Source organism: Manacus vitellinus, unplaced genomic scaffold, assembly GCF_001715985.3.
Source record: "Manacus vitellinus isolate BGI_N305 unplaced genomic scaffold, ASM171598v3 scaffold_15_pilon, whole genome shotgun sequence".
NCBI lineage: Eukaryota > Metazoa > Chordata > Aves > Passeriformes > Pipridae > Manacus > Manacus vitellinus.
Window position 1 is genome coordinate 345,742 of NW_021939122.1, and position 26,393 is coordinate 372,134.

At 40.2% G+C, this 26,393-nt stretch overlaps 1 protein-coding gene across 5 annotated transcripts in view; it reads right to left on the reverse strand.

Annotated features, from left to right (window-relative positions):
• The window catches only part of ZMIZ1 (zinc finger MIZ-type containing 1), a 347,188-nt gene that overhangs the window by 259,669 nt on the left and 61,126 nt on the right, over window positions 1-26,393 (reverse strand). The gene's annotated exons all lie outside the window — the stretch shown is intronic.

Here is a 26,393-nt window from a genome sequence, read left to right on the forward strand (position 1 = left end):
AGTAGAAAGGAGACAACCAGCTTACAAAGCTGATGACACTTGCTAACCCATGCTAACTATGATGAAAGGCAACCTCAAATAAAATACCATAAAGATAAAAGAACTAGCTAGAAGAGAACACCATGTTTAGTCTAGCAGCCACTGGGAAAAAGTATGCATGACATTAGCCCAACAACTGCACAAGTGACTTGACTTGTCAGGTTATGTGTTGCTCCTCTGCTGAAGGTCACACACAACTTCCAGATTTAAAATATTTCATGTAAATTGTTGCATTCAAAAAATATCTGACATTATGCATGTAAGATGTACATATCCCATAGGTTTTCCATGGCATTGAACAAATTAAGGTCATCCTCCTTCTCATGTCCTGAGACCTACACTCATTCTGCTGCTACATCAAATAGCAGAAATTGTCACAAATTAAATCCCTTTAAAGGTGAGAGGGAGTGGAACACAAATCTCTCAAAGCAGATGGTAAGTCAGGAAAGACGCACAGTGAGTAACATGACAAACCTCACCACAATCTCTCTCCTGGTGGAACAGATCCTCCCCAGCTTTTTGTGCCAAGGCTGGATTTCTTCAAGTGGCAGAGAAGGGTGGGAGGAGGCACATTGTCCTCGGGCTCACCCAGGAGCAGTGAGCTCAGGAGAAAGGAATTGCCCCATCAGTTCCGAGAAGAGCATCGACACAGCAGAAAGCAGGCTGCACTCAGTGCTTTTCCTTTTTTAACACAGTGTATTTATACTCAGGAGAATGCAGCTCACATGCAGTATCGACCCAGGATGGAGAGACTGCACTTTCACCACAGAGGACATAGAGAAGGCACATGTTTCTAAAAGCTTTTTCTATGCCAGTCTGATTTTGTACCCCATGGACAATATGCAGTCTACAGGGGATGCTGGATTTTGGGGCAGAATGACTTAACTAGAGCTTGCAGTGGGGAAAAAAATATTAAAAAAATTAGTTACAGTAAAAACTACAGGTCCAGCCAATTCCAATGTACTTTACACTGTGCAAACACATGAACATGAAATGGTATTTCAAAAGGCTTGTAATTCAATGAATAAAGAGAGAAGAAAAATAGTATTTTTTAAGGCTACTTATAAAAATATGAATGCCCAGAAATATATCAGCAGATGGGTTTTGGTAAAGTTGTTGAAAGTTTTATATTTTTCTTTAGATAAGAACTATCAAACCAATTATTCTTACCTGCTCTTTGAAACTGAAGAGGGCTGTGACTTTACGTACTTATGTTAGGAAAAGGGATATTGGAGGAACACAGGCCAATGATGAGTGGAAAACTGGATCTTCAAATACACTCTTAGGATTACTGATTATAAATAACTGACAAGGCAGGAAAAGCTTCCCAAAACCTTTAATGCCTGTTCCACCCCACTGTCCACAAAGCAAGTCCATTCTGTTCTCCCCATTCCAAGGGTGTGCCATGCTGGCCAGCAGGTAACTGCAGTAAAGCCAATAGCTTAGAGCTGAAAACAGGACAGCTGTGGTGTACAGCACCACTAACCACTAGCTCAGGTTTGAAGAGCACCAAGGCAGTTGTGTCTGTATCGTGGTACCTTTCATTTCTAAAGCTGGATTTGTTCACACCAAATCAGCTCAGCTGCATCTGCAAAGGCATTCTAAAAACCATAAGCAAGTGCTGTTTCCCGTACATCGACAGTCAAGACAGTCCTATTGTAAAATTTTTGCTTCCAAATTTGAGCAATCAACACTAAGCAGTTGGTATGTAAATCTACACCAAGTGAAACTGATGAAGAAGTGGTAATAATGATAAAATTGCTTGCTGAATGAAGCAAATGAACAAGAGGACATGATGGGCTACGTCTTACAACTCCCACCTCCTTTGAGGTGACATTACTCAAGGTAATTGAGTGATGTTAATTCAGTTTCAAATTCCACTGGAAGATCTATTTCCCAGACCAGACCAGCAAACCCAAATGACTAACTGAAGCCAAGTGTGCCCCAAACTTCCTACTGGCAAAATTTATGACTTCTGAGAAGATTCTTAGCATATGCTTTTTTTTTCCTCTCCTAAAGTTGTCTTGTCTGAAACGGGGACAGGGATAGCAGCACAACTTCTGCAGAAGATTTCAGTGCAGCTAGACCTGCTGCACACAGCAATAGCCACTACTGCAAATCCTTAAATAGAGAAGATAACAGAACAGATAAAAGGTAATATGAATGAATGGCTCATCCAGCAAATTGGGAAGGACCCAAAATACAAGTCCTCTGCTCTTCCTGAGCCTGAGCACTGCTGCTGTCCTCATATTCAGTTCAGCTCAAAATAGTGAGCATCTCCAGCCACGTGCCAAGTCCTCTTGGCATCAACTGACTTCCAGAGGACCTCAGAGGAACTGCTCAGGTCTCTGCAGTGCCCAGCCTGTAGCAGTATCAGTGCTCATCCATTCCTGCTTTACCTTGCCCATGGCTCAGTTCACACAACCACTTCTTGTCACTGCAGGGAGCTCTTTTTGCAGTCAAAGTTCTCTGCAGACAGTAGCTGGCAACTAACTCTACATGTGCACTGGTGGCAAGGCTAGGACCAGCTCTTGGACCAGATATAGCTGTCTTTACAAGCTAACTGAAGTCAAGGTAAGCTTTCCAAAAGTGTAGAAGAAGTGGAAGTCTAGACAAAAGGTGCTCCTGAACCGGTCCCTGACTGAGACAGGACTGAGAGGGACTCTCTCCTGAAACATGGCTAGGCTCAGCATGGCATCCTGGAATGTAACACAAGAGCTCAGCAATACTGCTTCAACCCAGCAGCCATGGCAGCCACAGACACAATTTTGGTGAAAAACCAGAACATACATAAAGAGCAAACCAAGCAATTTTGCATTTTTTTCACATGAGGAGGAAGAAGGCCTTAGCTTTCAGACACGCAGCATTTAGAAACACACTACTTGGTTTAGAGGTACTTGCTGGATGCTGTTGGCAAAACAAGCAAGCTGAGGGCAAATCAATCTTGTACAGTACATTTGTATTAAAAAAATTTATAAAAAAACCCTCAAGTTATGGTTTGGAAGTAGTGACCCAAAACCTGCTCCTTCAGAAGTCACAATCTTTCTGTGGAGACAACCTATACCCTCATTTGATGATGTGTTGCACAGATAAGATTTTTTTACAGGAAAACTCACTTGCCAGATTTTATATAAGAAAACCTAACAGCAATCTGTCATCTTTGAAGCTGCTAGTCATTTTAAGAGAGAGAGGCCAGTTTTTTCAGCTGAGAACAATGCTTTTGCTGTCTCTCTCCCCAGCCCAGCCCTGAAATCATCTCATGCCTACAGTCACCTCCAAAACTGTACCGTGACCTGCCATTAAGTTCTTTACTGGTTACGAATTAGCTCTGAAACTTTTTTTACTCATACTCTTTGTGCATCTATGCAGTGCATGCATACTGTGTGGATTTATTTTACACAACACCTTCAAATAAAAATATGTGTTAATGATGAGGCAGAAACATCTCGTAAATGCCCTCTTCCCACTTCTAGCAAGCTTTCTGGAAATAAAAGCAACTCAGCAGTCCTTGGCAAGTGAAAGTATGAGTTAGTACATGTTAACTAATTCAAAAGGTCTTCTACAAATCTAATAATTATACTTAACTTTGTATACAAATGTCAGCATTAAATTCTATACCATTTTCTATTTCAACAGATTAAAACTTCAGTAATAATTTACTTAATATAAGGAATAATACTACAACATTAATTACCTGCAAACACCAGCACTGCACAGATTTAGCACTGGAAGCTATACAGTATTTTAGCTAGTCCACACACACTTCAGCCATTTTTAGACCATGTCATTAAAATGAGAAAAAACTCAACCCCCAAATTCTAAACCTAACAATTTCTTTTGGTACTCTAAGTCAAAATAAACACGATCTAGTTGAAAAGCTGAATAATTTCCAGTTGTGAGAGAAGAGGAAGTGAGAACTGTAACTGAGGTTGCAGCCAGCTTAGAGCAACAACACAACAGGCAGTTTGCATAAAAACTAAGGCTCAGCCAAAGAATTCCTATGATACATTGCTACACAATTATATCTCAACAGTGCACTGCCATGATGTAGTAAGAGGTCCTCAAGTTTAAGTATGGGTGTGACAGAAGAAGGGGCTATTTATCCCCTAATGATCCTGGTCTCCCCACCTCTAATCTGCAGGCCAGGCTGACAAACCAGAACTGACAGAAATGCCACACGAGATGAAGAAGATTGGGTGACTACTATGGAACAGACCACAAAACGCTGGCTTCCTTATGAAAAGGGGGGAATAAAACCCCAAACCTCAACTCAGTGTGTTGGCATCATTGCTTAGACAAAAAAAAAAAAAAAGCGCCTGTGCCGTTACATGTAAGGCATAAAAGAATACCTAGACACCCAAGAATGCAAGATTAATTTAAAGCAAAACCAGGAAAAACCAATTGCCTCTCAGTCTCAAGTCCAAGTGTTTCAAACTTTGACCCTCTGAGCTCACAAAGTCATACCCAGATCCATTCGTTTCTGTGTTTTCATTGACAGGTTGAAAAAAAATACATCCCTTCCCTCCCACTGATCTGAAAAATGCATCCAACATGAACAAAATCACTCAACTTTGATCCTAACCTTCTGGAAATGGAGGAGAAAGTCCCCTAGCTGACATACAAACAGCAACCTGAAAGAGTATACCACTGGTACAATGCTGCTATATCTCTGTTCTCCCTTATGAAGCTGTCATAGAACTGAATTTTAAAAACCCCATCATATACCAAGCAATTGTTAGCAATGGTTTGATTTTCATGCAGGACAATAATAACTAAAAAAAAAATAATCCTGATTTCACCTTTCCCAGTTGCACAGCAGCTAGACAGAAGGAAGCCTCAACCCCAGCAGAAGCAATGGAGGGTGCAGAAGGTGCACGTGGGCTGGGGGTGAGCGGATGGGGCAGGGTGGGATGACAGGGGACATTCAGGAATGGGGAGAAGAACTTGGCTTTCACCAGCCAGATGGGTTTACCACACTGAGATCAGGTCTGGACAGCACAGCTGCGATTTATAAATGTTGAGGCAGGCCAAGGCGAGTGGCATTCCCTCCAGGCTGCCAAATTCCAGGCAACCAGAGCCACCGGCGCCCTCGGCTCCCTGGTGGGTGCCCAGACAGAAGCACAGCATCCAGGAAGAGCCTGTCACAGAGGCAGAGAGAGGAGGAGTGCTGCTTTATGGCAGCATGGTAAATCAATTGCATTTTTTATTTCCACTGCTGAATATTACTATGCTCTCTTCATGGCTTTTATGAATGTTTGCCTTACACCATAATCTATTTGCCAGAAATCAATAGTCTCTTATCCTTGCAAACTAGTAACCAATGTCACCATCTTTCCAGCCTGCAGATCAACTAGCGCTGCCCACTGCATCCAGAACAGGAAAACTGGTTTCTTAATTGTAACATTTCATCCAAATCTTCAGCTAGGAAAACAGAAAAATATACCTATTATAAGGCAGCTGCCAACAGCTTTTAAATCAAAGCCTGTGTCTTAAAATATGCTTTTCCGTTGAGCAACTATGGAGGTACCATTACAGACCCTCATTAAAGAAACAGCTCATACCAGGAATACAAGCATTTTGAATAGCCTCATCAGGATGTGCTAGGGATGGTTTACTCTCAAGAGAATTGGAAGGAAGGGAAAGATGCTCTTATACAATTGAAAGGACAGCAGCAAAAGTTACTATTCTGACTGTAAGTAAGATATAGAGGACCAATTGTGAAAGGTGTTGCACACTTACGTAACAGTTTTAAATACAACGTTTTTTAACTCACATGAGGGGAAAGAAAAAAGCAGAAGAGACCCCATATCTGTAATTAAGACATTAAGAAAAAGGCATGATACTCTACACATCTCATAGCTATCTATACAAACTCCCTTTCTTTCTCTATCAGTCCTCTGCTGAATCATCCAAATTCCAGTCTCCAGCCTTTGCTCCAAAGTTCAACACAAGTTCCCTAGAAATTATTGTTCTGATTTAAAAAAAAAAAAAGAAAAGCAAAAAAAAAAAAAGCTTGTAATTCTCTTTGGTACAGAACCTCCCAAAGCAGGAGTAACCTTTTCAGGTAACATCTACATATCCCCTTACTCTCCATATTCTTCTCATTTTGCTTGGTTTAAAAATGCTCTCTGCAGTAAAGGGGTTAACAGTTGTCTTTCCACCTTCTCTAACTTATCTCCATTTACTGTTTATCCTCCTATTCTCTATCTCCCAGCAGGCAGTTGACCCCCTCCTGACTCATCTGCAGCTGTGGGGGTTGTATGGAGGAGCTCCACTGTGGCTGGCTTTCAGAGCTTCAGACTGCTCCCTCTGACCAATATTGAAATAAAAATTTATTGTCCAGGTGATGGGCCTCAGGGTCTGCCAGAAGAGCTTTAGCAACAAGGGCTCGCTCATCATGCAGAGTAGAAGGGTATCTCCTGTGGAAAATGGCAGCCTTTACTGGTGTGTATGAAACTGTAAGAGGTCCCCTACTCTATGCATGCCAGTAAATCCCTTTTTCTTCCCACTGACACGGACTATACTTTAGTAGAAGTTCCTATGACTAACATCAACAGTGCTAAAAAAACTCCAAAACTTAAAATAGCCAAGAAGTCCACACGTAGTGCAGAGGAAACTTCTTTCCTCTCTGCAGCACCGAAGAAACAAACCAAGTGTGGATTTTACATACAACTTCACCTAGGTAGTGCAGCTACTGAAGTTAAATCAGAGATGAGCTACAGCTCCTGCATGCATGGCTGTTGTACCCCCAGCTGCCCTGCTCAAGAACATCTGCCACAAACCCAGTATGGAGGTGACGGTACCCACCAAGCACTGCCATGCTCACTGCCCCCCTTGAATCCCCTCCTGAGGACATCACTCAGCTAGAGCACAAAGGATCACCTCGTGCTCTTGCCCAGCTCTGCAGCAGGTTAGAAATCCATCTGTTTACAGGAATGCCTTTTTCTGTGACCCATCTCTGAACACAAAGTGCAAAATGCAACCTTGCTACTGCACCAGGCAAACATGGGAGGGGACGTGCCTGCTTGCTGCTTTTGTGAGCAGCCCCCACTCTTTCTCCTGAAGGGACTCTCTGTTGCTGTCTAGTACTCTTCTGCAAACGGGCAACTGCCAATTTCCACTCTGTCAGGACTAGTAAATTTTATGTTTGTAATTCCTGGTTGGTGAAAAGAAAATAATAGGCTTGTTCGTGAAAAGCCCAGGGTTGGTAGTGCAAAACAGCAAACCAGGAAGCTGCTTAGAGTAGCGCTGGATTCATCAGGCTGGGCTCAGATTTTACCTCTGCAAAGCCATAAAACAGCTTCTGTGGAGGAGAGCCATCATTCAAACAACAGCCTGAGATAAACCACAATCTGATGACTGTCACAGTCCCTTTGACACCAACACTTACCATCTCCTAGTGTTTACAGACTAATCAGTTTAGCCTTCCCAAGTGGCTGCATATAAGGCAGCTGCTCATCATGACTTGCATTTTCTTAAAGCCTCCCAGAACAGACACCCAGGGCTGTAATTTCCTCCACTCCTTCGTCTCAGACTGCCCGAAAGGAGAAAGAAGAAAGATACATTAATCTGTACAATTCTTGTGTCATTCTCACTTCTATGGAATGCTCAGGATTTGATTAGCTATTTTTTAAAGAACAGCTGTTCATATAAACCCAAAAGTTAACAGCTACTAGAGTAACACTTAGGTAATTTAAAATAAATAATTACAGAAAGTATTTTAAAAATACTTACAGTACCAAATTTTAGAAAGGTTTTCTCAGACACTGAAGTTGATATACTTGTAATATACACAGTCTTGCTTAATGTCTAACTTTTTTTTAATAAATAAATTACATAAATAGGCTTCTTTTGATTGCTCAGAGCATCCATCATTAAGTACTCGGGCATAGCTTTAGGCATAATTGTACAACTGAATTCATCAGCTGCCTAATCATCATTCATTTTGCATCTATTTCTGCTAATTAATAGGAGAAAAACCCTAACAACTTTCCCATAACTACTGTATTTGTTCTTTACAAAGACACAAGGCTAATTTACGAGTGATTACCTGATTATCTAATTTTATAGCTGTCACACTGCAAAGACCAACACCCAGAGCCACCAGGAAAGGCCAAGCAAAGTCTGTCGCCCCTTACCTGCTGTCACTCGCGCCTGTCTGAGACGAGCAGCAAGGGTGACACCCCTGGCCATGGGCTGCACATGTGGGCTCTGCTGGCCCCACAGATGTGGGGGGTAAAGGACAGGTCCTCGATGGAAAACCTCTCAGCTTCTGTGAGCGCTCAGCCATGTACTAAATGGTGGGAGAGCAGAAACCTGCTGGCCACAAAAAGTATGTCAAGGGCGCTGCACAGAGCGAGAGCTCAGGGTGGTTGTGCAGCCTTGCAAGACTCCCTGCTGCAAGTTGGAAATTAACTTCAGTGTGTTCCCTCTGCCCTCATCCTTTCACCTGAAGTCCAGTATATGCAGACTGCAGCAGCATCCCCTCTGCTTAAATCCCTGCTAACACCAAAATCTTTTGCTTTCAAAGAACAGCTGTCAGCATTTAAAGATCTGTGATTTTCTGAGAGGGAAACCCCACCAGCTCTCAGAAACAGAGGAAGAACTGCCTCGGGTACCACCTAATTCCTCTACGCACACGTGCCATGCTGAGAGCAGAACCCAACCGAAAGAACATCCCCATCAGCTACCCAGACCCCAGGGTGAACTGCAGCGCTAAAGAGGTAATGCAGAACAGCCCTACAAGGAGCAGCTTTTTTTTTCCTCCTAATCCAATTATGCTTATTTGAGAAATCAAATAACTTGATAAATAGAACTTTAACCTGTGCAATTTTCAGGAATTTTCACCAATTTCCATGCATAGCTATCGCCAACCTTGTCCTGGTTCCAGAAGTACATACAGTACAAGCAGCTGTTAAAGCAAGAACGAGCAAGGGTAACACCACCAACATGAATTTTGTAGGCAAGTGCTGTTTAGCCCTCCATAAATTTTCTATTAGAGCATTAATTAGAGACATTACCACTCCCAAACCCTCCACTCCCTGCAGGTGACAGCAGGATAGGCAAATTATTTCCACAGGCAGGGACAGGCATTCAAGATCATTCTAGCACCTTGGATTTTTGTCACTACATATTTCAGAAGCAAAAGAGGAAAAACCAGCATAGTCATGTTCACTTCTGATAACAGATGAGAAATCAGTTTTAAATAATCCTTGATTGACCAAACTTAGTAACAGCATCAAGTAGGAGAGGAGGTAAGGAGATGTGTTTCAGCTTTCGAGAGACATGAAGTCATCTGCTTTTTTAATAAACTGGACAGAAAGAGACAACTGGGTATTAATTCATGAGGTGAAAGAGACACTCATTTCACTATCAGCCTGATTCCTGGACTGAAAAGTACACTCTGTACACAGAAAAAATATGTTGTAGCATGTATGCCAAATCTATAGCCATTTCTGAAAACCTTCTTACTTCCCTAGTTATATTGCTCTTTCTTTTGAGAAACTCTAGGGTGAGCATCTAGACTTGACCTACCCAAAGAATTGATTCAGCTTTCACAACTACTTCTTGTCTTCCTTCCTGTAACAGAGACTGGGCCACCCCATGCACAAATTATTTTGGACCTCTGCTATTCTCTTCTGAAGCTCCAAAACATCTCTTGCCATGACTGAGAGCAATTCCCATCCCTGGGACACAGCACATAAGCACCATGCCTGAGGCATGGGTATAAGGCTATGACCAGACACATTTACTGTGTGATAGTGGACCAAAACACATTATGGTCAAACAATAACCCTAATGTGTTTCCTGACCAGTGCTGACTCAAAACATGTCATCCTATACTACTTTTGAAGGCATTACAGAGTCTGTCCCAATTGCAGTTTTCATTATAATCCACTAAATTACCCACTTAGGCATATAACAGAGACAAAACAAATAATTTACCTTGGTAGACTTCTTCGGAAGTGGGTAACCAAGCTGAGGGGATGATGTTATTTGAGGAGTGGGAAAACCATTTATCATAAAAAGAGAATCCTATGAAGAACTGCATGTATACACAACTCTAACTTGATGCACCAGAAAAGGTGCAACTCGGCATAACTCTCTGAGGAGGATCTGCCAAACAGTGCATAAAGCTAAGCATAAGCATGAATGCACCCTTAGTGGACTACAGAGGAAACACTATTTACAGCAGCAATTTATTGTTCCCTAGTTAATACAGTTGGTGAAAACAGTTTCACCCTAATAGGGAACAAAACCAACTGACACCCCTTCTATACACAAATACCAGGAGTACTGAAAAGCAGAGCACTAATTCTGAACTTCATTAAAATGTGGAATAAAGTGACATGCTATTCATAAAAGCCAACTTCTTTGCCTCCACTTGACACAGAAAGCACTTCAGTGCAAATTTAAATATGCAATATTAACTGAAAGTAAAAGATTTTGGCAGCCACCATTTATTTAACACCCCACTGAAATGTGTTCAAAAAGACAAAATGTAGAAAAAGTAAGTACAGGTTTTCATCAATATTTACTGGAAAGACATGCTACAAACATTTCAGACAATATGTATCTACAAAACATGGCACATTGAGCTGACTGTCTAGCCCAACTAAGGATAGATTATAATCTTACTTTAAAACTTCAATAAAAAATAATATCTTAGAAATTAACTGAACGAAACAGAAACAGTCCCGGTAAGTTTATGGCTGAAGGAATAATGACTAAATTCTCATCAAATCAGAGCAGATTGCTTATAGATTTCAAATTAGATTTTCTCCACACAATTTGTTCCATGAATATCCAGAACACTTTTGAAACTTTAATCTAGAGACATAAAACAACAGTTGATACGTAACTTCATACGCTATAGCCATGCACTGCATTTTAAAGATACTGATTTATCTGATGAATGGGATATATACATTTTTGCTCAAGTAGTTCATGATGATTTGTAGGTTGCAGAGCCCTGTAGAAGTGCTCAGCTGAAACAGAGGAAGAACAGTTTTGGTCCATGGATCAATGGAACTGAAATTATCAGGGTCAGAGATGTTTTGCTAAATTTTAAAGCTAAGTCAATGAATGGTCTGGATGCAGGAAATGGGGATGTCAGACTCTACCTCTGCTATACATTATTACATAAGTTACAGCACATTTTTGCACCCACAGCATTCATCCACAAAAAAGCAATTAAATCATTGGATATTCTTTCCCAGCTTATTCTGACAGTGAACACTACAGGCAAAGTAGTTCCTGGGTACTACTACGGTTCCTCGAATGACAGAAATCTTGAAGCTGCTGGAATATAAACCACAGCGGTAACCTAGGATTGTTTACATCAAAAATGTCTGAGAGATTGGCTTTACTGCCTCTGGATTAGCTAAAGTGTGTATTTCTAACTGGAAGCAATTTGAGAAGGTGTGAAGCAAATATATTTTACTTAATATAATAATACACTTAATATATAAATTAAACATCAATTCAGACCTGAATTTCAAATCACAGTATTAAACACTGTGTTAATGACCTGAACCTGAATAATACAAATTCTTGAATTTTTGCTGTTCCTCTTTATCACAAATGTTGTAATAATGGCTACTTAAAAAAAAAGTTGTCAGTAAAAAGATACATGCTTATTGATGATGTTAAAATTATATTTTAGAATTATGTAAGATATCTGCATATACACATAGTTGATCAAAAGTAATAATATTCATGAATATTTTATTATGTTATTCCTTAGTGGAAATAATTTCTATTTAATACCAATGTACAATTACAAATTGCATAACAGTGTTGTTAGATATTATAACGGACTGAAAAGAACAATTTAGACTTCAAGAATTTTTGCTGTAACACTTCATGTCACAGCACATTTCTTAATATCCTCATTTTACTACAACTATAATGTTAAAACTCTAGGATTCCCCAACAGTCACGTAGAAAAAAAAGAAAAAAGAAAAAAAAAATCTAAAAACTGTGAAAGAAATAAAACACACACTGAATTTAGAGAAAGTTTTCTTCTCTTTGCTATAGAAAAGTGAAACATGTACACAACTGGAGTACCTACTTTATCTCATTTATTAAGCAATGTTTTACACCTCTCCCGTCAACTCAGAGGGACTGCCTGGATCTTCTTTTGGATGTTACATTTGTTAGTGAAATCACTGATGGACTGAAGCCAGTGGCAAAATTCCTACAGCAACTTAATGGGGCCAGAAATGTGATTCTTAACATCCATAATCTCCTCTCTTAACTTTCTAAGTGGCAAAGTCATTCCCAAATATGAACTTCTCTTCGAAAGTGGTTGACATCCTCCCACCCCAGCAGCAATAGAGCTTACCACATGCAATCACATATGGTGCTCAAACCTCCCTGCCATCTGAAATCCAACAATTAATAGTCACAAAGGAACTGGAAGGGTTTTTGACAAGGCAACATTGTTGAAATGCATTATTGACTCAGATTTTTATAATCCTTTGAAATGCATGTTTGAATTGCGAAAGAGAGCCACCACAAATGCATACATTTTTCATGTCTTGAAAAGCTGTACCACACAGTATATTTCAAATTCTTTACATTAAGCAGGAGAAAGCAATTAAAGAGATGTGGGGAGTAACAAGGATTAACATGTATGCTCTTTATTTAAACGGACTGAATCCCTGTGAGGGTTTTTTGCAGCAATTAGTTCCAGCCTATGAAAGGCTAAGACACCGATACCACATTTTCATGTTCTCATTGCCAAACCAGACACCATATTCCAAGCTCTTCATTTCTAAATCGAGTTCACTTCCAAATATATCCCGTCATGCACACACACAGAAGACACACACTTGTAGTCCTTTACCACTGGCTAACTCCATTCCTGTGCCAGAGAAGGGTAACTGCTGGTCTAGGACCTGGCTGCACATGAACACTTCCAGTGATGGGGGCTCATTCCCAAATGTAGCCTGTGAAGAGCACAGACTCATAACAGATGGACAGAAAAGGTCCCTGCATGGGGTGGCTTTTCATTCTGCCTGCTGGCCTCAGCAAGAAGCCGCTCAGTGCTCCTTCCAAGCTGACAACACAAAGTCGTGCAAGGCCAGAATAACCCACTCCCGCAGATTCCCACGTCCACCTTTTCTTACAGACACCACCACCACATTGCAGGAGAGCCCTGTGGCAGCTGTGAACGTGCAGGGAGGTTTCCTTCACACTGTGAGGAGGCGTTGCTTCGGACTGCATGTGACTTGGCTTCTCTGTTGAACTGCACGAGGGGGAAACTGGAAGAGCCCTCAGACACATTTGGACTGGGTAATCCCGCTCCTGGAGGCCCCTCCATGCCTCAGGCAGATGGCAAAACCAGTTTCCAGTCTGCAGGTGCAGGAGCAGCAAGCCAGAACTCTCCAGACACACAGCAGACATCTAACATCCCTGAGTGGACTTTGTGCTCCGACTGACTGCGTGTGCCAATAACCCTGTGTGTGCCTCCCCCAGGGCTCCCACTGCCACCCTGCTGGTGCTCAGCTCAGCTGGCTGGAGATGCTGCTGCCCCCAGTTAGTACAAGTCATCAGCTGGAGATCAGCAAACACCCCCACTCTTCTGTGGGAAGAGAAAATGCAAGTACTGAGGCAGACATGCAAAATCAGACAAATTAGCTGAACTCCACTACCAGCTTAAAATAACTTGACTGCCTCTGGAAGAGATTTGGGAGCATTCACAGGACTCCTGCCACATGCAGGCTGTGGGGAAGGTGATATGCAGGAAGAAGAGTGCTGTGCAAAGTAAGTTCCTTCATGTCATCTGTGTTTCACTCTCCTGCAATCTTTGTGCCATGGCCAACCATGCTTCTGAGGACCATAACGCACATATGGGGAAATATGGAGAATGCATACTGTGAAGCTCCTGTTCTTAACACTGCATGCAAAATGAAGCTGAAAGAGTGAGGCTTTTGCAAATGAGACAATCGAATGGCTCACTGCTGTCCTAAAAGCTGGTTCCACTCCTGGCCACGCTCTTCTGCTGCCAACCTTGCGTTGGCTCTGGCACTCGACAGACTACAGACACCTATTTACTTTAACTCAACAAAGACTTAGAAGAGTGGCTGGTTTTGGACAGTTTAGTGAGCTGATTCAGCTAAATACCTGCTCAGAAAGATTTAAGGGTGGGTAGCTAAATACTTGCCCAACCAAGAGAGCTGAACCCGCTCAAGGGACACAGTGCAAACACAGGGGAGGGAGTTCAAGCTTTGTCTTAGTTGGTGGCTTCAGTTATCTTACAAAACTTCACTCCTACGTGTTAGATCACCACCATCTCACAACTCTACCCTGAGCTGAGGTACTTCCACTACTGAAAATATAAATAAGAATTGAAATTACATAGGTTTGCTGCCCTTCCCTGGTTCATCCTACACCTCTGCTCAAAGCAGAGACCTGTATTAGAACATCAGCTAAGGTATTTATCTATGATCTTGCACAACAGTACCCTATTTTTAGTCACATAAAATGACTGACAATAAAGCAGAAAATATTTTCCCATCATTAATATGTTATTTTGCAATTATTTTAACCTCTCAAGTCTTCTCCTGTAGACCAAAACACTTAGAAAAGCCACAGCCTTTCTGTACCTGATATTTCCTAACTTGCAGCTCTTAAACTCTGTCAAATTCTGCCCATCTCCTCTGCTGAAGTGGCTGACATCTCAGCTTTTATCTGCAACACCTTTTTTTTTTTCCCAAGTAACAGTCTAACCAAACTAGTCAGAAACTTGCTTTTTACATGTCTTATAGATCACCACACAGTCTTCTGAGTATGCAGACTGATAAGAGGGACTGAAAAAAAGCCTCCTGCCAGATCCTCATGTTAATTCTTACGAGATTCTGATTTCTCTGGGCACACTGAAGCTCCTACTCTTGGGAACACCATGTAGACACTGAGGGCAGGGGAAAAAAAATTAACAAAAGTCAGATAAAAATTCACATTTTCTGTAAACTTCTCTATGTCTTTATGTTCTTTCATTTGAACTTTATGGTGAACAAAATCAGAAAAAACATTTTCCTCCTTGTTCTTTCAACCCTTCACATTTAATCTCAGCAGAAAAACAATTATTGCACAATCCAATACTTGAAACACTAAAAGGTGGCATTCTAACAGATAGTCCAATGATTTTTAAAATTCTATGGTATTTCAACAAATATTTAGTTGAGAACAACTACAGATTTCAACGGTCCACTATTAATCTTCCTATGCTGCCACAATTATAGCTTCCCCTTGTACAACATACAATATTGCATGTATTATTGCCAGTGATAGATTGGCTGTACCTTTCCAGTAAGGGTACACCAGGCTTCGAAAACACTGTCATGCTCAGAAAATCTAGCACATGAAAAACTCAGAGCATATAAAAGTTTGACATATGTGGGTAATCGATAGTAGACAGCAAGCAGTGGCCAAAAGCAGGCCAGGCTGCTGCCAGAAGGCACATGGCTACCCCACTGCTGCTGCAGCAACTCTCCACATTGGCTAAACAAGAATAGTAGTATCAAAGGGAATGGCAGGAGAGGTGGGAAGTTTTCCAGAAGGAGATTTACAATTCAGCTATTTAAATACACCTTGCATAAGAGTAGATGAAAAGGGGTCAGTGCAGGGACAATACTCTGCCAGAATCAGAATGTAAAAATAAAGCAGACAGCTTGAACATGAAGTACAATTTACACACCATTATGGAGGGAATTCTTACTTTTCCAGAACTGTGGGGTTTTTTGTTTTTACTAAAAACCCCTAGTTCGTTTCCAACCTTCTGCCCCTGGAAAGAGTTATAAAAATCTATAGCAGGGCAGGAAGAAGGAAAAAAAAAAGAAAAAAAGGCAAAAAAAAAAAGGCAATCTGATGCACCAGTTATTCTGACTGCATTTACAGAAGCTAAGTGGTGGGATCAGGCTGTGAGCAGGGCATCAGACAGCCCTGCTTTCTCACCCACCAGCCCTGCCACCCAGAGCAAGGCTCTCTGGCGGTTTTGGCAATGATCATGCCCTGGCTAATGGGGCACCACTGACCCCAGCAAGATTGTTCTCTCCATCACCATGAGTGCTGCTCTTTCTCTGTTTTCTCTCATAGGTTACCACCAAATTTCCAGGCTTCTCCTAACTAAAGGACAGGCTTAATGGAAAAGGTTTAGAGAAGCCAGAAAGGAAGGTGGGGAATAGCTACAGCTACTCTCACCAGCCACAAAATTAGTGTCTCCTGAGTCTCTCCCAGCATTATTCATCAACTGTGGGTTTGTGTGGTTTTTTTTCCACAGGGCTGTGAAAAATCAATGAGATTTGTGCTGCAAACTGATCATTATGACAGGGAAAGCTCTGCAATGGAATTGATTTGTGTAACTCTTAACACCACTGCTTACACTCCTGCACAACTTTAGGGGGCAGATGCTCAAGAACTAAGACAAAAAGGTAAGAGGGCTAAACCTCCTTGCTATGCTGAGTCTTCTTAATTAAACGAAACTGGCTTGCAATCAGTTCAAATGAAGGCAAAACAGCAGAGATGTAGAGCGCAACACAGTTCAGTAAATGAATGAAACCAGATTGATACATTTTATAAATTACATGCAGCAGCAAAGACTAAAGATTCTGATCCGTCCCCTGTGTTTTGTCCTCATTTCACCTCCTCACAAGTGTAGCACTTGACTAGCAATATTTCCATAAAATCTCAAACACTAAATATGGAAAGAGTCTAACATGAATACGGAAAAGAGAAAACCATAATGAGAAACAAAAAAGCTGGCTGTCAGTTTAACCCCTAACTAATAGTTCAGTAGCTCATCCCAAAAGAAATCCACCCTGGAGTAAGAGCCTTGGTGGGTTCACCAGACAGTAGACAGCACTGAAGCAGGAATGGAGAGCTGTTTTCTGTCCTTGACACTTCACTTTTCAGCATGACTTGTGACAAATCACGTCTCCTGCGAGTGTCTGGGTCTCCTTTCACAGCTGTTGATTCAACCAATGAAGTTTTGGGGCACAGATCACCTGTTGCTTTGAATGAGCAGAGTGGGGGGTCTACCCACAGGTGAAGATTAATCACTGTTGTAATACCACAAGTAATGAGGGTCTGATGTCATCTTGCTTGTCATCTAAAGCACTCAAAGCTGTGACCTATCCTCCATTCAAGAAAGTACTCAGGTCCCAGCTCTTTGAGGGAAACAATACATAGGTACCAGAACTCCATGGCTTTTAATATCTGTATTTGTAGTGACATCAAAGAGCAGACATCAGGTAAGATCACAGACACATGCCAGCATTTGGAAGCAGGACAGTACAAACACAGAAGTGTTCCACCCAATTAACACATACAGTGTGTATCTGAATGGCATCTACCTATCTGACTTACAGCAACAAACAAGTCCAGACACACGTGCAATTATAGGTACAAAAATCCTCAAATCATCACACAAGAACCACACATTCATTTTACTCTCTTCCACTAACACTATTACTAAATCTCTGTAAATCCTAACCTGAAGCAGTAGAAACTTTACTACTAAACTAAGATACTGTATAACAGTTAAATAATGACAGTCATTAGTTATACAAGTTTTTTTAAAAGACCAAAACAAAATCCATCCAGTTTTGAGGTTAAATGACCTTATCAGATAAGCTTTCCCCCCACTACCATTAATTAAGGAGATTCAGAGCACATTTCAGGAACAAAGTGACCAAGCCCACCATAATGGTTTGCTTTGCTCCCAATCTGTTTATCTGTCCTTCATTCTGGATCAATTTGCACTCATTCCTAGAGAGAAGCACAAAACAGAACCAGAAGAGTAGATATTATCACATGGCATGAATGTCTTTACTATAATTTTTTTCCTCCTATTACCATACTAGTAGAGCTCAAAGATCACACCCACCACTCCTCAAACATCAGGAATGTATTGTGCAAATGTCATCAAGTGAAGAAGAGAGTTCGATTTCCCCAAGAGATACTTCCACAAGAGAAAATGATAGACTTCATAACAAGTTTGCAATGCAAATAAGCAAGTTAAAAGCTTTAATGGTATGACTCAACACCATTTTAAGTGGGCAAAAGTGTTCTGTTGTGTCCCATTGCTAATTTCTTTTTAAACATTAATTATATTCTAGTGAGAGGATTTCTGTATTTGCAAGCAGGTATCAGTGGCCTGTTGAAATAATCAAACTGTGGTACATTTCTTCATAAAACCAGAGGAATTCCTGTTCTCTGAGACCATATTCACTAGTACAAGCACATAATGTATAAATGTATTCATGAATATACAAAATGTATCATATAGACTTTTTGGTCACAAAATTCAGGGACAAAAGAAACTACAGACATGCATGATAGTATTTAATTTCTGCGTTACACATTACATTTCTTTCAGAAATGACTGGATTAGTGAACTCCTATGAAAGAAGACGATTCATTTCCATGGAGAGCTTTTAAGCATATTTATGAAAGTGAAGGTTTAAATACTGCATTTGCAGCAGGTAAAAGTTATAGCAAGCAGCTTAGTGCCTACAGCTCAAGAACAGACTATAATGAGGAACAGAGTGCAAACACAACTGAGCCTCAGAGGAAATGTAAGGAGTTTCTCAGGGACAGACAGGACTGCACAGAGTTTTAGGCAACTCAGAAATTCACTGAGTTGGATAAAATCTGCTCTCAATTTAAGACCCACCTTCAGAAACAGCAGAAAACAGCAAGTTGCTCATAAACTTTTATTTCCACTTTTCTTACCTAGACTGCTTTGCATTTTTTCTATTTGAAAGGTCAATTATTCTGTTACTTGCTAAAATTAAATTTTGCTTTCAGAAATTAAAAGCTTTTATGCGGGTTTTGTTTTATTTGTTTGTTTGTTTTTTTGAGGAGTTCACTATAAGAAAAGATCTAGGCAAACCACACTCAAAGCTCTGGGTCCTCTTGGTTCCCTTTCAAAAAGATAACATATATAGCAATCTAGCTTGGTCCTAGAACCAAATTCCCAAATGCACAGTGGCTGAAAAATTTTTGCATGGTATACTAACCACATGTGTATACAACAAGGCCAAAATATTAACTCAAATGCTTAAAATCATGACTTTATCTTTATTTCAGAAGCTAAACCATTATCAGACTGGATTTTGCAGCACAAAGGAAATGAAAAACCCTGAGCAGTATCTCTGACCAGGAGAGAGGTAGGTGGTAAACTCTATGGGATTTCACAACTGAAACCAACAGTTCAGTATGACCAGATTCCAAAGGCTCAGGACAAAGGCACCACATCTTGCTTTCGTTCAATATACCATTCTCAAAACACATGAATGAAGAGTAAGCTGCCCAGCCTCGTGAGATCTACATGAGATGCCGTTAGGGCAACGTGTTTACTCATGCTATGAGAGCTGAAGCACTAACACCAAACACTGGCAAAAGCCAAGCTCCTCCTGCAGACCTCAAGTATATGGCTACACTGCTCTGACATGCCCAGGGTATTCCCAGGACAATACAAATATTTCTGCAAAAGGTTGTGCTATGTGAATGTACCAGAGGAGGGTAGTATTTGCTTGGGCATCTCTCTATGGCACTTCATTGTGTTCTTAGGAATGCCCTAAAATAGCAGATCAACCGCTGAACAATATCGTTTATCTACATGTCAGCAATTTACCCAGTCTGAGAAGTGTCTTGGTCCCATGCAAGTCTGGCACCATTTTTTTAGACTTTTTTATCTCCGGATGACATTGGAAGAGTATATTGGGCAGTGAACCTTCTTCAGTTCCCTCAACCCCAAAACTTCTGATGGAAAGCTGATTTTAACATACAGCAGAGTATCTGGTCTTTCACAGTAATCTCAGGATATTAAAAGGTATTTTTGACATAGTAATTTCTCTCAATTGTCCCCCCTTACATCCTTGAAAGTCTGTCACCTCTCACTAAAAGATTAGGAACAAATCTTCTTGTGCTACTGTGGAACTCCCCTTTTCCTTCCTATGAAAGGACACTACCATTTCTTATTCTCCTGTTTCCTCATTAACAAGAAATTTAGGGTTTTTTGAAATCTCAACACTTATAAAAGTAATTAAAATTTACAATCAAAATAAGATAAAAACTGGTTAAACTATTTTACCACGCTATTTTCCTTGAACAGGCAAAAGCCAGCAGCATGCTGAAATACAGCATTCTCATCACAGCAGCAAGTGCTCTCTGCTTTATGCTGCTCTAGCAGCTGCAGCCCATCTATTTGTTTTATTTGGCCTTTTGAACATCTGCATAACTTGCATTCTTCAGATACTAGGTTACTTCTTTCTCTGGATGTGGGGGTGGAGAAAAGGGAAGGGTGACAGAGTCCTACAGTTTACCTGGTTTTGAAATCCACCATACCTGAAGTCAGACACACAGATTTACACACTTTACATATTTTGTATTCATAGGAAAAATGAGTGATAAAAATTTTTAAAAAGTAAAGCTTTTAACTATTCACTTGTAAGTATGCATGACAAAATTATTAGTAAGAAAAACAGCACAACAACAATGCACTCACAGCTCCAAAAATATTAATTCAGCCAATTCTTATGGCTTAATGGAAGTTATACTCTGTGAATAGCTAGAAGAATAATTAACAGATCGCCCTCTGACCTAAAGCCTGCTAATTATTACAACTAAGTCCCTTAGCACAGTGATAGCACTGCAAATGGGCATAAAACATGCAAGTCTTGCCATGGATACTGTTTAGGACTCCAAGCGTGGGTCAAACACCACCACCACCTAGAATTACTCATCTTTTTTTTTTTTTTTTCCCAGTCAGTACTCCATACCAGCTTCAGTGCTTGCTCAAATGGTTTGTGACAAGCACAGGAAATGAGAGAATGAGAATTACTGACACCGGTGACAGAGGAAGCCAGGCACTGAGAAGTTTGCAAGATTGTTTGCTACTGTTATTTGCCTTGGTGCATGAACTAATACTGCACCAAATTGTACTAGATCCTACCTACAGTCATTACAAAAACCAACAAAAAGGTGCTCTAACCTGAAAGTCAGTACAATCTACTGAAGGAAAGTTCAAATGGATAAACTACAGATCGGATTCAGAGCCACTATAAACAAAGTTACAGCTGATTCACATCAATTTATATAATTTGTCTTATGAGTCCAAATAATGGTAGTTTACCAAGCCCCTACCACAGACCAGTAAAGAGACCACGAGAAAACCCTGAGGATAGCGTAGGCAGTGCCACCTCTCCAGGAAAGGACAGGCATAATATAGAAAGGAAGAAACAGAGCTACAGCAACAGCCATCAATTTCAGAAGCAGTCAAGATTAAATAATACATCAAATCAAAACACATGTAAAAACATGTTATATTTCCCACTACAATGCAAACTCATTCGTTTAATAAAAAATAGACTTTTACAATAGGCTTCAACTTCTTTCAAAGTTGCACCTCCTTCCTAGTCACAAAGATCAGATTACAAACTCTCTGGTCTTTTTACACGTTGCAAAACTCATTAAGAACCAATGACTCCTGACCTTGGATTAAGAAATCTAACTGAGGCAGGGTAGATTGTCAGCCTGAAATGAATGACACTTAATTGCTCCATCAAAATATTAAATGTATCTCTGAAGAAATGTTCACATCCACAAAAGTTTATTTTACTAACTACACCAGCTGACCTGATTAAAAACCCTCTACCCAAAAACCTTGTCCTGACAATTAAACAGCAATCTCTCTGCTTATTCCTTTTTACACTAAGTACTAGCTTTAAATTTCTAAATCAGAGAAATATCAAATCAAAATTGTTTCTTAAGGCGCTTGATTTCTCATTTTTGCTAATGTTACTTTAATGAACAAATATAGTCCTCTAAAGAAGGCAGTGACTGGATGGAAGCATTACAACAGCTCCTGTCTCTTTTCATCTGGCAAGAAGGCAATGCTTCAAACATCTTTAATTTCATATAGCCACAGGGGACTTTAAAGGAATTCAAGAGAAACTTGTAGACACCACCGAAGATCATCAATAATTGCAGCAGTCTTCTGGTTTCATCCGTATTTACCATTCACATCCTCTGTCACATAAAGAAAAGTGGTTGTGTATGACATCAGACATTTCAACAACCATTTCACATAACTACCTCTTCCCTCCAAACAGCTTGTCTCCATGTATGTGAGAATTGGATAAAGATGGAGGAGCTCTTAAGCAAGAAGATTTCGCTAGGGAACCGGCCTAGTAAAATAATTTACAACTGACTGAAAAGTGACTAATCTCAGGTAAACTGCTTGAAATTTCCCACATTTATAATTAAAGAATTCTCTATCTGGAAGATGTTTTTAGGAGAAGGAAAGAGAAATGCAGGAGAAAACATGAATATCTGACTACAGAAGCAACTGATTTGGACCATTTAAAGAACAAAACCTGCAAGTGGGCTTCTGCCTTCATAATGGAAGTGCCAGTCAAGTTTAGCTGTTCTTGTACACAAAAAACCCCCAGCATCAACATACAGCCAGAGTGCGTGTCAGTATTAATAATCACACTTTTGCAGTGTGTGATTATATACAATATAATATATTATATACAATATATTAGACTTTCCTCTCTCTGAAGGAGCTATTTTTCTTAATCCACTACAATCTAATCTAGCTGCAATGTCTTGGTACATGAAAGGCATGAAGGATTTTGATTCCATCAGTTTTATTTGCTACCTCTTTTAGCCTGTTTGATTCTATGTAAAATACTAACAAACTCCTTTAACCAGTCCCAGGCCACTCCACTGAGGAACACATTATCTACGCTTCTGTTAGAGCAGGCACAAAGCAGTTGATGAGCACAGAGTGCTACAGCCACTGAGGTTATAAATGTTGTTTTATTATCGTGGCAGTAAGTCACACTACGAACTGCAATAAAATCCCTTAACATTTTATTAATATTCACGGTCATATTAGGTCAAGTGCTTGTGAATAAACTCTAGAGGATGGAGGTCTGGCTCTAAGACCGTTGTTACCACTTGGTTACATTTTAGTAGATTTATTATCCAGCTCCAATTGTAGAGCTGTGACTTGATTTCGTCAGGGACAAAATGTTTGTAAGCTAAGTTTGAAAAGAGCAAGAAGAAGAAAAATAAATATGCGTCTACATAAGTATTCTTAGAGTCACCCACACACATTAGACGAGGAGGATGTTCTGGTAACTGCAACGCCACACTCTAGACATGCCTTAATTACTCCATTAATAACCACCTATTTCCATACAAAATGCAGACCAGTGTTACTGATATAAGCATTTACAGTCTTCAAATAACCAAAAGTAGACACATTTGCTCCAGCTAAAAGTCTTGTAAATACCATTTTTAGTCAACAATGTGGTACAAACACAGCATCTGTATTTCTTGGATACTGAATTTGAAAAGATTGTCAGCTCCTCACAAGATAACCAATATCCTGTTTTTCTGATCTTAATGCTAGCCAGTTTGCTGAAAGTATTATTTAATCTAATTATGGAATATGTCTCATAGCATAAATATTCCAAGCTCTACAGCAGGATTCCATTTGTAACTCAGAGTAGTGTAAAAACAAGAGTTAATTGCCTGTACAAATATTTCAGGGTAGCGTTTACGTAATCTACAGTACATTAAGTACCAGAGTTGTGCTCTACTGATAGGTGAAAGAACAACTTTGAAAGGCAACTGTGTTGCCAATTAGCTTTCAACAAATATGTACACAAGCTGTGCTTGCAGGCTTGTGCTCGGCTTCCTCATTCTCCCCAGATTGCCTGCTTTTATAATGGTGAACTCCTTTCTACTCTAATACCCAGCTAACTTCACACTGCTGGAACACAGGAATATGGCATACTTTATTCAGCTGGAGTTGTAACCCATCCAAATTTAAGATCGTGATCTGTGACCAAAGCCACACTCCAGTGACAAGGATTGAACACAAATGCCTTAGTTAGGTCTGAGCAGGGGAGAAATATAAGGAAATTGAAAAATCTTCTACTGTAGTTAGTCCAAAGGATGAGGCTTTGTCTGTATCACCCAAACACATATAAACATCCCATAGGTCCCAGTTCCTGTGTGTCAGTCCTCCTCAAGGAGGCTGAGCCAAGAACACGTACACCCACGTGCATACTCTCTGCACCAACACCATGTTTTTGCCTAACAGAGTTGTACGCAAATTAAGAAATAAACCCGAGTTCACAAAACCACATGAAGAAGTTAATGTTTGCAGTCTGCATGGTGCTCCACCCAGAAGACAGACATTTTAACTCAGGAGAGCTGCTTACCTTGGGCTGAGTCCTGGTCCTAGGACACTGTGCTGCTTTGCCTTGGGTACCCAGATTCTGTCACCAGACAGTGGTCTGGGTGTCACTGAACAACAATGTGCAAATACTTTGTTTTCTCTTCATAATTTGCTTTGTAGATTACTGCTACAAGCATTTTAATAGACTGAGTCTAAAAGAAGTATTTCACAATTAGCTTTCTGAAAAATGTTAAAACACAGCTTTCTGCAATGCTTCCAAGCTCCAGCCCTTTTCACATAATATTTTAAACATTCCTCCTCCCTGCCCCCACCCCCAAAAAAAAAGTTATCATTGCAGTTACTAAAATGGAAACATTCTGCAGAAAAAGGAGAGTTAAACCAACTCCGGAATTCTCCTTCATAAATTCCTTTGGCTCACATGATTTATGTTATATAAATTGTAATTTTGATAATAAGGCAGCTGAAAATAAGTCTAGTCTTGTAAGTTGTGTGGGTGTATGGTTATGCTTATATAAAATTTAGTTATCCACATTACTTCATAAACATGTTTAAGTATGCTTTCATGGATATCTATGCTCTCTGTGGGCATGTTTTGTTTCAGTATTCAGGAAAAATACCACTATCCCATACAGCGTAAAGCTTGTGAAATCTTTTTGTTAGGTAAAAGTGGACAAAACCAGTTCCTTCTGCTAGTACCCTTATGTTATTAAACTGGTTGAAGAGCGATGAAGAAGACACTGTAAGACATGAAAGTACAGCAGAGATCTGTGTGGCCCTGCTACTGCTGAGTTAGAAAAGTAACTTCTCTTGCATTTTCTATGAAGTGGTTCATATCTGCACTCTGTTAGAACAGAAAGGATTGCCTGATGATCAGTTTTGGACAGCCTAAAGATACCAAAGCATAAACAACTGTTCCTTTGATTCATTCATGTGTGATGGACAGTTTAACATATGGACAATATGTGGTCCTTTGTTTGCTAATACAGTGAATGGCACAAATAAGTCCCCTTACTTCCTTTTCCCTTTTTAATGCCTCTTTTGGAAATGCACTGGTCTCAAATACAGTATGTTACCAAGATGAGATGTTTGTTTTCTGGAGTGGCTTATCTGCCCATAACATTTGCCTTTCTCCAAACAGGCATTTGAACTTCTAAGAGGACATGACATGCATTTCAACAAAACAGTAAGGTAAGCTTCACCTTACCTTCAAGTGCAGCAATACTGAAAAATAACTCAGACCAGCTTGTATAGCTTAGCCTGAGCAAAGCAACGCCTCCCTGCTGCTGGGTGTGACAGGCCACTGCCTCCCATTAGGGAGGATGAGCAACAGCAGCCCCGTTGCCGCTGAGCTGGCACAGTGCAAGGGCTTTTGGCACCCCCTCACTTGAGAGGAGAGCAAGCTGAACACGGTGACATTTCCTTCAACAAAACCACATCTGTTCAAGTGCCTTTACGGGGTCTTTAACAAAGGGCTCAAAAGCCCAAGTTCAACTGTAAATAAGGAAGGGGACTTGAAAACTCATTTCTGATGCACCTCTTCCAGATTACAGAGGCCTTGGTATCAGTAATATACCCATATACATGGTGGGTTAAAGAAAAAAAGCTAAATACTGCTGAGTATATAAAATTACTTGGAAGGCATTGTAGAGAATCAGAATAAAAAACTGAAAATACATATGGTGACTGGACTAAATTGCTTATTAAAGGCAGGCCATAGGAGAAAAATTTGCAGGAATAATACAAGCCTTATAAGAAGCCATGTTATCTTTACATATTTTTTTAAGTTTCAAATTGTGTGTGTATATACATATAAACATACAGCTTCACATATCATACTGCAGTCTCTCTGAAGTAGTCAGATTTTTTTTATTATCTCCAATTACTCACACAGTAACATATGTTGCTCTGTTTTAGCTTTCATTTAGATGTACATAATCATTATTCTCCATGATAGCACTTCAAAACTTCCCTGTCCTTCTCCACACACTACATACATTAGACCTTTCCAATTATATCAACTGCAGTTTTATTCCTATATAATGATGGCACAACTTGTAAATGATTTATACAGAACTAGCTATGCACCAAATTGTATTTCCTCCTCCTAGAAAAAGGTCTGAAGATGAAC